This window comes from Triticum dicoccoides, chromosome 6B (genome assembly GCF_002162155.2).
Source record: "Triticum dicoccoides isolate Atlit2015 ecotype Zavitan chromosome 6B, WEW_v2.0, whole genome shotgun sequence".
Lineage (NCBI taxonomy): Eukaryota > Viridiplantae > Streptophyta > Magnoliopsida > Poales > Poaceae > Triticum > Triticum dicoccoides.
This window is the reverse complement of record NC_041391.1, coordinates 346,159,685-346,170,870: the sequence shown is the minus strand read 5'-3', so window position 1 is coordinate 346,170,870 and position 11,186 is coordinate 346,159,685.

The following is an 11,186-nucleotide window of genomic DNA, read 5'->3' as shown; positions in this document are numbered from 1 at the left end:
GCCCCTCTTTTATTTAGGGTTTTGAGGCTTCCAATATTCCTCAATTCAAGTTTCAAAAATATAGACATGATGCACACATGAAGCTAGCCTAGAGCAATGCCAGAAGCTAGGGATGTGACAACTCACCCCCACTAAACAAGAATCTCGTCTCGAGATTCAAGCGTAGGGTAGGATGAAGGGGAAACGCAAACTAGTACAATCTTCACGATCCAGGGTGCACTTCAGTTGAACGTTGATTCATTCACCATCATTGTCTTGATGTCTTGTTCTGAGAAATCCTGCCAACATGACATGGAGGGAAGAAGGAGACTCTAGAAGGGTCGATCTTCTTGAAGATCGAACAACTCACGGAATGAGACATAGGACCATCTCTCGGGTTGAGACACGAGATACACATCAAGAGGGGTGGAAAGAAACGGATGACGAAGGTTCACTAGGTAGACAACAATTCCACATTTAAGAAGGTGGTAAAATATTGTCCACGTAGCGAGGAGTTTAGTTGCCATGAAACCACGACGAAACATCCTGGAGGAGGGTGATTCGTAGATTATTTCCTTAAGTGGCAAAAAGGATTACCTTTGATTCAGAGATCATTGAAAACTCTTCATACCAGCCTAAGGCAATTCACAACGATCGTTTGGAGGGGGTCGGTAGAATGGCATACTCGGACTTGGATGATGTGGACTACCTTGTTGAAGACAACGTAATGGATGAATTTGCTTATCACCGGAAATGGAAGAGATCCATGGTAGAATGGCACATTGGCGGTGCAAGCTGGGAACAAAATGCAAATGCTGGGAATGATTCTGGTAACTGGGGAAGAACCCAACAATAGAGAGTGAATTCACTGTTGGAGTGGTTATAGCATAACCGAGGAAATCTGGGGCAATCCCAGCTAGTGCCGATGATAAGACGTAGCGCTTGTGCGTGCTCTCAAGAACTTGAGCATTTCCACATTCATCAAGGTTTTATCAACAACCGCGTCAAGGGTGCTGACAACACAACATACTACCATGATGAATAGCGATGGACGATGAAGATGCGAAGGAGGATAACACTTTCTCATATTTCACCTTAGCGAGGCCAAGCAAATAAAATCTGGATGATCGACCGAGAGACATTTAGCACTCCGCTTCTAATGTTCTCCTTGATGTGCTAGTATAACCCATTCATAGATATGGTTTGATATCTAAAACATCAAGTAAAAGGTCGGACTTCGGGAACACAAAAATCCATAGGGGCAACTAGGGAGTAAATCCTACGAAATCCCTATGGGGGGGTGGCCAACTTCCTCAAACAAGATACTATAATAATAGGTCTACCGGATGGGTGTGTTGGCCACGACATCCACCTTACCGGTTATCGAGAGACCAATATTATAGTTCTTAGGGAAATGCTCCAACCATCATATCTGCCTGAGATTCAGCTCTGGTTGGTGTTAGGATATTCCAGGCTCATCGAGTCTTAGAAAGAAAAATGAAAGTTTGCAACACAAATCGACGAGATGACGTTGCGGGATTCTCGGGAGATGAACTACGATAGCAAGCTCCAAAACATGAGCTGGTTCTGCTACAAACATGTGAACACGTTGTCCCAGACAAGCATGACCACGTGGTAGTCTTATAATAAAACACTACCAAGTTCAGGTGGGGAACCATAATCGAGGATATTGAAGTCTTGTGCATGACCTAGGATTAGCACATCAACTCCTTTTCCGTGAACAAATCAATCAGTGGCTTGGTGTGCTAGGATATACATATGGAATGGAGGTTGCAAGTCTCCGAACCACAGAATACTTCGCACGTATGCATGACTGATTTGGGATGATTCCAAAGGAAACAACATTGACTTTCTCGAGTCCACGACGGCAACTTGCATCCAATGCACATGAACTAGAGGAAGTCACTCCTTACATCCGAACATATGCTTCATGAGCTAGCATGAACAAATGCTTTCAAGGGTTTCCAACACTAGCTTAATGTTCAGCAAAATTATGGAGAAGACAAGGATGTTGTCAATGGGCTCAACAACAATTCATCTAGGTTTCCTTTTAAAAGGAATTCCATAGTTAAGTGAACACGGTGATAGCATTGGTCAGACCAAAGATGTAATGGTGTATGCTCGAGGGATCAACCACGAATAAGACAACATTACGAGCATCATTAGTACTGATTTGATTTGACGATAGCCCACATTCAAATCAAAGGATTGATAAGACAATAGGTCCAGCAACTGATCACAGGGACCAATCGATGAAGATATCATCTTTCTTCAACACACACTACACAAGATTATCCCTTTGGAACGAACTAAGTCAGGCAAGCTTTTATCCTCCAACTCTCCAAGTTGTTGTCTAGCTTAACCAACTAGCTCAGGGTATCCAACACGGATTCTTGGAGAAGGGGTGGTTTACAGGAATAAACCAACTTGATCACGAACTCAACATAGCGGTCGGGTGACAACCTGGTAATACTTTTGAGAAGATAATTGAAACATCACGAACCACCGGTATGTTACTAAGCTCGAGAACAATCTCGCTTTTGAGGCAAGACGATATGATCAATAGGGCAAGGATTTGAAATAATCCTAACTCATCAATCGAAATGTGCACCGAGAACAAGGACTAGGTAGCATGATCAACCTTAGAATGATGATTCAAAACCAACACGCTAAGAATGAAATTATTGTCCATTAACTACTAAGCAACAAGGTTGCTAGGAGTATTGATTTCACACATCACAATTCATTTGTCGGTATTCCGGTTGCATCAACACGAGGGCCGAGGAATAACTAATGATGGTGAGAAGTATCACTACGTCAAAATTCATGAGAGTTGGTGCAGTTCTCATGACAATTCTGACATAAAGGGGGTAATACTCCAAAGTAGAACAGAACCAAAAGCTGGATTGGCATTTGATCTGCGGAATACAACTATTTTGACCCAATCCTAGATATGGAAGAGGTACTGGAGTTTGTTTCTCCTAGTCATTCTGCGATAGAATGGCTTGACGGACCACAAGAGTAATAGGCATCGATAAACGAACACACGCATACTCTTGACTATCAATTGATAGACGAAGGTCAGAATGCAACTAAAGAGAACAACTCAAAGGAACATATAATTTTCTGAGTTGTGGATGCATAGATTAGTATGTCGAACCAAGTTCAACATATTTCTTCCGGATAACCCATGCGGAAAGGTAGTACTGGCAGAGCCACAATATATAATGGAGAACTCGTCAAAAATAATCCTGTTGTGATATTTCAGTTCAACGAGGAACTTCTGCCATAAGTAGTTCATGGTATTTGGAAGAAGAAGATACCACGGACTTCAAGGACTATCGCAAAGGTTACTAATATCCTAAAGGCACTAGCAATTACTATCAACATGAAGTAGGTAGAGTGAATCTCGGGTTCAGAACCCAGGAGTAGAATACCTACTACTAAGTAGCATCACGGGATGCTTTCGAGAATGATAGCCAGAATCATCACACTGGGAACACAAGGCACGACTGGATTACTAGGTGATCCCCTAAGACACCTAGGGTCATAATAATATCTCCAACATATATGTCAAGGTAACGGAGTACCTCAACTCACTGATTAGTGTGGTTAATCTGGCCCATGGGAACATTGAAACGGGAAGAAAGGATTTGCAAATGCATCAGACTATTTAGAAACCTGGGATGACTCGGACAGCATAATGGCTATAATTGCTCAAAAAGATTTGAGACAATCACAAAAATGGTGGCATAACCACTCAGAAGCACAATATCAAGGTTCCGAGATCAACAATTAACATACGGAAGTAGTAGGAACTAAACTGAGACTTAAATCCAACAATCTTATAAGTCTACTGATTAGTAACACGTGATCCTAATAGAAAGAAGAGATAGCCTAGTTCTTAATCCCCGCAGGAAAGATAAGATGACTCAGATCAGAAGGGCATGAGGTATAAGGAGTAAAAAGAGCCTTACGTTCCATCCCACAATCAATTCCCTTATATAACTAAAGAATTTCTAGACTCAACTTCGACCAGTTTGGCTTGGTAATCCTACAGGCAGTCAAGCTCTGATACCAACGCTGTCAGGGCCCCGACTCAATGCCACATCGATCTAGCATGTAACACCTCATATCACTTTGCGGCCTCACGCACGGTATTCCCACGGGTGTCGCCTTACCTTAGCCCGGGACCGTTTGCGCCTTTTGGCACACGTATATGACGGTGTCGCTAGCATCCATATGATAAGGAGCCCGGGCTGACATGGCTAGTCGTAAACCCAAAGTGGCACAGACTTACAGGGACAGGAATCCATGACCCAGCATCCGAACGTGTCGGTCATCAGCGAGTGAATCCAGGCTGTAGCACTGGGCTAGCAGGACTCCGGTGAACCGGGCTGTAGCGGGCTAACAGGACTCCGGTATTCATCGCGTGACATTTCCCCGAAGGGACAGACACAGGAACGAAGAAGGACACATGCCGGCCAGCCTAAGTGTTCCGGAGCAGTAGCAAGCTACCATGGCTCGGTGGAAACACTAGGTGACATTTCCCGGTAAGAGAGGCTACTAAAGATAAACAACTAGAAGGTCAGATCCCACACATACCAAGCATTTCAATAACATACACACAATATGCTCGATATGTGCAAATACAACATGGCATCACAACATGACTCTACGACTCAAGTAATTTATTCAATAGGCTCCGAGGAGTGAGATATTACAAACATGGGTCTCATGACCCAACAATCAGAGCATACAAGTCAAAGCACAAGCGGAAGCTATCATGTCTGGGTACAGACATCTATAACTGAAAAAGGCTGAGAAGCCTGACTATCTACCAGATCCTGCCGGGGCACAAGATCGTAGCTGAGGTAACAAGCTAAACGTCGAAGTCCACGTGGAACTACTAGTGAGACTGAAGTCTCTCTGCAAAAACATAAAATAGGCAAACGTGAGTACAAATGTACCCAGCAAGACTTACATCAGAACTAACTACATATGCATCATTATCAACAAAGGGGATGGTGGGGTTTAACTGCAGCAAGCCAGCTTTGACTCGGTGGCTATCCTAAATTACGACTGCGAGCGACTCTTTTGAGGTGGCGCACACGAGTCCACATATTCACCATATCAATACACCACTATGGATCCGCCCCCGTCTACCTACGAGAACGCCATCCATAGCACTCACGCTTATCTTTCGTATTTTAGAGTATCCACTTTCACTTGTCTATGAACTGATATAAGCAACCCAGAAGTCCTTTTCCGCGGACACGGCTATTCGAATAGTTGATGTTAACCCTGCAGGGGTGTACTTCTTCATACATGTTTCCACCACTTAGCGTCTGCACACGACATGTGCTCGGCAGACTTCAAGCGAAAGCCGACGTGGGTGTAGACCACGACCTACCTAAACACTCAAGTCTCTAGTCCAGGTTTATCGCCTATTCGGGTTCCATCCATGAGGAGATCCGGCCGGAGTTTCGCTCACAGCCCCAAACGATGTGAACAGGGTTCCCGAGATACCAAACGGGCATCCGGTACACCGTGCCACGTACCTACCGCATCACAGCCCACCCCTACGGTCAGCGTTGTCCACGGCCTCCAGTAAGCTACAAACACCAGAAACTACTTGCAACTCCTGGACAGAGGACGAGGGTGAATAAGAAGTCGAGCGGGGTCATATTTCAGGGCCCAATGTATGGTAGTAGCTGAATCATGGATCACAAACACAGAACTCAGTTCCTAAGGACGGCTTCAATGAGACAACCCACCATGTACTCCTACATGGCCTCTCACCGACACCTTTTACCAAATCGTGTTCACACACTTAGCTCACACATGGTAGGACATGTTCACACACCTCTGATTCATCCCCGATGAATCAGACCTGACTCAACTCTAAGCAGTAGCAGGCATGACAAACAAACATGAATGAGTAGGCACATCAGGGCTCAAACAACTCCTACTCATGCTAGTGGGTTTCATCTATTTACTGTGGCAATGACAGGTCATGCAAAGGATAAAGGGGGTTCAGCTACCGCAGCAAGTAACAGATGAATCGGTGTTGTCCTAATGCATTAAAAGAGAGCAGGACCGAGAGAGTAGGATTGTATCGGAATGAACAAGGGGGTTTTGCTTGCCTGGCACTTTTGAAGATAACATTGAGTCTTCATCAGTGTCAACGATCACATCATCGGTATCACGTCTATCGAGAGGGGACAAATACCGGCAACACAGAAGGGAACACAATCAATGCAATGCACAATATGATGCATGATCATGACATGGCAAAATGAATGTGTGTTTGGCTAATGCAACTAAAACCAGATTAAATGGAGTTGGTTTGAATCCAAGATTCAAATTCAAACTCCATATGTGGATATTTAAATGCTCTTTATATGATTTGTGCTAAACAGCAGCTATAAGTTGTTCTAACATGCATGAAAATGGTATAGATGGATTCCTTGAATTTTTCTGATAATTTTTCATATATAAATTATTTAATTTGGAGTTACGGTTAATTTTCTATGATTTATTGAAGTTTTAGCTATTTTCTGAAATTTCCTGAATAATATTAAATCCAGAAAATACTTATTGCGTCAGCCCCACGTCACAGTGACGTCAGCAGGGTCAACTGGGCTGGCTCGATCAAACCTGACGTGTGGGGGCCACACGTCAGTGACACAGGAGCTAATCCCGGTCAAACCCAGCGCTGACTGGGGTTTGACCAGGGGTGGGGCCCGCTGTCAGTGGCCTAGGGGGTTGGTTAGCGCGTCATTAGTGGCTAATGACAGCGCCACGTCACTGGCCACCGGAGTTCGGCCGGCGGCGACCCGAAACGCGGCGGAAGTTCACCGGGGTTGCGCTACGGGCGGCGGCTGGACGTGCGAAGGGCACCAGAAGGTAGCCCGTGCCCGTGCGCATCTAGGGGGCCAACGGGAGGTGCGGGGGTGGCCGGGGTTCGCCGGAATGGAGCCCGAGGCGGCGGCCGGAGCTCGGGTGGGTGCGGGGTTAGCGCTGCAGCTTGCAAACAAGCTAGCTGCCACGCTAGCGTTGCTCCACGGGTCGTTGCGAGTGCAACGGACGCACGCGCGGGGCCATTTGGTCACCGGGGCTTCGCCGGCGACGAGTCCGTGCGGCGGAGCGTCTCGGCTCCGGTAGAGGGGGCGGCTAGAGCTCGTAATCGGGCTTGGGGTTAGGGGGAAACGAAGCAGGGACTCACGGGGATCGTGCAGGGAGGGTCAGCGAGCTCGGGGAAGCGACGATGGTGGCGAATTGACGGTGAAGATCCTCGGCGGCCGGCGATGGAAACGGCGATGCCGGCGGTGTTGTGGCGCGTCCGTAGGGCCGTGGGTCGGTGGGGAGGAAGGAGGGGTCGAGGGGGAGCTCCTGGGCGCATCGGCAAGGCTAGGGGTGGCCGGTGGCCACGGGGAAGCTCGTCGGCGGCGGCGGGTGTGTTCGGTGGCTGCGCGCGAGAGAGCCAGAGGAGGAGAGGAGCTCGGGGAGAGAGTGAGAGGCCTGGGGGGGTGCGTGGCGTCGCGGACGGGGTCCAGGGCGACGAGAGGAAGCAGGAGGTGGCCAGGGGGAAGCAGGAGGTGGCCGAGGCAGCGTCGGCGCGCGCCACGCCTCGCCTCTGTTCGTCCTCCTGGCAGAGGAGGAAGAGGACAAGGGGGAGGAGGTGGGCTGGGCCGGCTGGACCACTGGAGTTGGGCCAGGTGGGCTGCGAGGTAAGCTGAGGTAAAACTCTCTCTCTGCTTTTATTTACATTCTGTTTTATATTTTTCTTCTGTTTTTGTTTTATTTAAATTATTTTGCCACTGTTTTGAATTTTAAAAATAATTCAAACAATGCCAAAAACTCCACTGAATATTTTATATTGCTAGATGGACTTTTCCAAAAGCTCATAAAATATTTCAGGGGTATTTGAAATTATATTCTAATTATATGAATATAATTCAAATTCAAATAGCTAATGATTTAAATTCAAAGTCCCAAAAATAAATCCTTAAAAATGTTCAATATTTTGGTTGGGACCAGAACCCTTACCAAAAATTATCAAACATTTAAGAAGAGCCTTTTGGAGCAATGAATGAGATTTCTAGGGTTTTTGCCCCTCTTTTATTTAGGGTTTTGAGGCTTCCAATATTCCTCAATTCAAGTTTCAAAAATATAGACATGATGCACACATGAAGCTAGCCTAGAGCAATGCCAGAAGCTAGGGATGTGACATGTTCAAAAATGATGTCTGAGCCGGAAAGATAATTTAGAAGGGTTGATAGATGATTGTGTGCATTCGCACACATGTTGAATCAATAGGATCAAAATGACGGTGTCAAAAGATACTAGTGAATATTGCCAGATACTATATGGGAAGCATCCATAATGCAAGTAGACAAGTATTTGTAGAGCAATAAAGCTGCTAAGGATTTTCGGAGGATTGAATAGTATTTCAAAGACTTTTGTGAAACATCTGAACAACTGGGGATGAGCGGATACTCGGAAAGTGTGAGAAATTATTCTCAGGGGTATTCAGGTGGCAAGGAACTGCAAGGCAGTAGGCACAAAGTATTGTCGGAACATTAGAGAGAATTTCGAGGTATCTTGTAGTAACAAGATCGACTGGGTATAAAGTAAGAATGACGGGTGTAAGTATTTATCCTTAGGGATATTGCAGTGGTAGGGAATTGCAAAAGCAACAGGCACAAGGTCTCGGGAGAATATCGGAAGGTATCTTCAGAATCCTTCGATGCACAAAGTAATCATCTGGACTGAAGGGGCTCTCCGAGAGAAAGTATTATCGAGAACCTAGAGTCCGAGTTAGTAAAATCGTTTAACCCGAATAGAAGAGATGTTAGAGTCCCAGAGCATAGGTCGAGGAATAAAAGATCCTACTTCCACCCAATGGCAACGTGTGCCGGTAAGACACACAGCCATGTTAGTAAAAGTTTTTGCAACTTCTAGACTCGACTTCGGCCAAGGAGTTGGGAAGGGGGATTCCTACAGGCAGTCGGCTCTCATACCAACTTGTGACGCCCCTGATTCAATCATACACTAATCATGCACGCAAATGTGTACGATCAAGATCAGGGACTCACGGGAAGATATCACAACACAACTCTAAAACATAAATGAGTCATACAAGCATCATAATACAAGCCAGGGGCCTCGAGGGCTCGAATACAAGTGCTCGATCATAGACGAGTCAGCGGAAGCAACAATATCTGAGTACAGACATAAGTTAAACAAGTTGCCATAAGATGGCTAGCACAAACTGGGATACAGATCGAAAGAGGCGCATGCCTCCTGCCTGGGATCCTCCTAACTACTCTTGGTCGTCGTCAGCGGCCTGCACGTAGTAGTAGGCACCTCCAGTGTAGTAGGAATCATCGTCGACGGTGGCGTCTGGCTCCAGGGCTCCAGCATCTGGTTGCGACAACCAGGTAGAAGGGAAAGGGGAAAAGAGGGAGAAAAGCAACCGTGAGTACTCATCCAAAGTACTCGCAAGCAAGGAGCTACACTACATATGCATGGGTATATGTGTAAAGGGCCATATCGATGGACTGAACTGCAGAATGCCAGAATAAAAGGGGGATAGCTAATCCTGTCGAAGACTACGCTTCTGGCAGCCTCCGTCTTGCAGCATGTAGAAGAGAGTAGATTGAAGTCCTCCAAGTAGCATCTCCAAGTAGCATCTCCAAGCATCATCGCATAGCATAATCCTACCCGGCGATCCTCCCCTTGTCGCCCTATGGAAAAGCGATCACCGGGTTGTCTGTGGAACTTGGAAGGGTGTGTTTTATTAAGTATCCGGTTCTAGTTGTCATAAGGTCAAGGTACAACTCCAAGTCGTCCTGTTACCGAAGATCACGGCTATTCGAATAGATTAACTTCCCTGCAGGGGTGCACCACATAACCCAACACGCTCGATCCCATTTGGCCGGACACACTTTCTTGGGTCATGCCCGGCCTCGGAAGATCAACACGTCGCAGCCCCACCTAGGCACAACAGAGAGGTCAGCCCGCCGGTCTAAATCCTATGCGCGCAGGGGTCTGGGCCCATCGCCCATTGCTCACCTGCACGTTGCGAGGGCGGCCGGAAGCAGACCTAGCAACCTCCATTACAAAGGAAGTTGCGTTAACACAGTCCAATCCGGCGCGCGCCGCTCCGTCGCTGACGTCAAGAAGGCTTCGGCTGATACCACGACGCCGGGATACCCATAACTACTCCCGCGTAGATGGTTAGTGCGTATAGACCAAATGGCCAGACTCAGATCAAATACCAAGATCTCGTTAAGCGTGTTAAGTATCCGCGAACGCCGAACAGGGCCAGGCCCACCTGTCTCCTAGGTGGTCTCAACCTGCCCTGTTGCTCCGCCACAAAGTAACAGTCGGGGGCCGTCGGGAACCCAGGCCCACCTCTACCGGGATGGAGCCACCTGTCCTTTCAGCCCCCTCATCAGAATCACTTGCGGGTACTCATCGAGCTGACCCGACTTTAGTCACCATCTGTATAGTATGTATGTATGTATAGTATATACCCGTGATCACCTCCCAAGTGATCACGACCCAATAGTATAGCAAAGCAGACTGACAAGGATGTAGGGCCAATGATGATAAACTAGCATCCTATACTAAGCATTTAGGATTGCGGGTAAGGTATCGATGACTGTAGCAACAATGACAGGCTATGCAACAGAATAGGAGTAACCGAACAGTAACATGCTACACTACTCTAATGCAAGCAGTATAGAGAAGAATAGGCGATATCTGGTGATCAAAGGGAGGGGCTTGCCTGGTTGCTTTGGCAAGAGAGAGGGGTCGTCAACTCCGTAGTCGAACTGGGGCATCAGCATCGTCACGGGGTCTACCGAAGAGAAGAGGGGGGAGAAACAGTAAATACATAGCAAGCAAGTGCATAACAGGATAACAGGCAGAGCTAGACGTGTTCTAACGCGGTATGAGGTGATACCGGTGAAGGGGGGAAGCATCCGGGAAGTATTCCCGGGGTTCCGTGTTTTCGGGCAGAGGAGCCGGAGGGGGAAAGTTGCGAGTTCGATAGGTTAGGGGGGTGTGGCGGACGAACGGGTTGTGTATCCGGAATCGTCTCGTCGTTCTAAGCAACTTTCATGTTGAAAATAATTTAATCCGAGTTACGGATTAAAAGTTATGATTTTCTAAAG